Below are 2,154 nucleotides of genomic sequence, written 5' to 3' on the forward strand. Positions count from 1 at the left end.
GTGTTATCGAGTATCTTTCCCTTCTGCCGAGATGCAACGACAACACAACAACTACAGCAACAACAAAAGAACATCAACAATAGATAGGCCTACAACAACAACAACAACAACAACAGCAATAACAACAACAACAACAACAACAACAACAACAACAACAACAACAACAACAACACCAACAACAACAACAACAACAGAATACCAACAATGATTACAGCAACCATAAAAAACAACAACAACAAGAACAACAACAAAAATAACAACAACGGCAACAGCAACAACAGCTGCAGCAGCAGCAACATCAACAACACCACCCCAACAACATTAATTCCATAACCTCTTTGTTGACTTTGAGGACTCCCAAAACACAAGGCTTAGCACAAAACTAAAAATCGCTAATGAGCACACTTCAGAGCACGGCAAACCAGAGCAGAATACACGCACGTGTGACACCAGAGCAATCAACACACAGCTGCCGAGAACACGTGAGGTAGATCGTAGACAGAGATACCCCCCACCCCACCCCCTCTCTCACCCCACCAAGTATACAGAGTTCACCTGCAGCCTAGGCCTATCTGTTATCTGAGCCTTTCAGGAAAAGAATTTAATAAAGAGGTTAATAGACTTGTTGAAGCGTGCACAGTGCACAGTGGCTGCAGAACAGATAAAACCAAAGTATTATCAACGACAGACATGACATTTTTTCTTTTCTTTTTGAAAAAACATTCTTTTCTGTTCTGTTTTCTTTTTGGTTAAAGAAGAATGCCAACAGCCAGGTGACGTTTTGACTGACTGAGAATAAAGTATCTTCAAGGACGCGCTTCTCCTTGACTCCTTTTTGGCGGGAGAAGAGGGAGGGGGTGACGCGCGTTATACCAGAGAGGTTATACAATGTTCTGGGTGCCCGCTGCAGGATCAGGTCGGGTTGGGTTGGGGCGGTTTGCAAGCCAGATTGAGGGCGCAAAGCGGCTATTGTGGCACACGAAGATCGCGCCCGACTCGTCGCCTCAAAAACAAACGCTTTTGTTTTCAAGCGACGAGTGGGGCGATCGCCCCCGATCCGACCCGACCCCATCCGCAAAGGGCACCCCGTAATATAGTGATGGAAGGAAGTGCACGTACCTCTGGTGGAAAAATCCCGTGAATGGTGAGTGTCGTTTGCTGTCTGCAGTTTTGTAATTATAAGTATTTTTACGCCCCTATCGACACAATTTAGATCACTTACTGAAGCGGGCTGCTTCGAGCTCGTCTATCAGAGTCGCGTTCTGCAGGGGGTTAGAAGGATCCTATGTCCCAGAAGTTTATAGAGATCTAGGCAGAGGAACTCAATGAAAAACCTTTCCCATTCGGGAACTGAACTCGTTTCTTCTGCGTGGAACGTCTAAGAGCCATGCTACACCATAACAGTATACGTCAGTGTGTCGGCTGGGATACGGACGAGACTGAAGTGACAAGCTGTTAATTGTCAAGTCGGTGTACACCTCCAAACGTTTTTGTTGTAAATGTTATTATCTTATTCAAAGACAAGCTTAGAGACGAGCAACGATTTAGCTTCAGTCAGATACATGTACTTTGCTTTTGAGCTTCAAGATTGTATGATAAAAACGCCATGACCATTTGCTGAAACTTAAGATATCTTCATACTCAACGATATATATATTTATACCACTGTTCGGGGTGTAGATATTAGCTTCTTCGTCGTTATGTGCTGAAGACGTGAGTTCGATGTCCGAATGTGGATTCGAGGGAACACTCAAAGAGTCAAATCCAGGACGCCCAACTTGCCAACCATGCGCTGAAAACTGCAGTTGAGAATGCTCAAGGATATTGCTAAGTATAGGCATAGATTCTGTATTAGGCCTATATGTTATGCTTACGAAAAGAAGGGTTTTTGCCAGTCAGACAGACAGATAGATGAAGTGGGTTCACTGGAGCGAGATGCCCTTCTCTTCTCCATGTTCCCCCATCTTTGCACCAACACCCCTACCCACCCCAACCCCTACCCCCATGCCCTAGACGCTCACAGATAGTATAAGAACGTATAGCCCATGCCCTATCCCCAACCCCCATCCCCAGCCTCACCCTCACTCCCGACTCCACCCTATTCTTTTCCAACCATGCAGAAAGACACGACATAAACCCACAGACGACCCCCCC

This window comes from Aplysia californica, unplaced genomic scaffold (assembly GCF_000002075.1).
Source record: "Aplysia californica isolate F4 #8 unplaced genomic scaffold, AplCal3.0 scaffold00718, whole genome shotgun sequence".
Classification (NCBI taxonomy): domain Eukaryota; kingdom Metazoa; phylum Mollusca; class Gastropoda; order Aplysiida; family Aplysiidae; genus Aplysia; species Aplysia californica.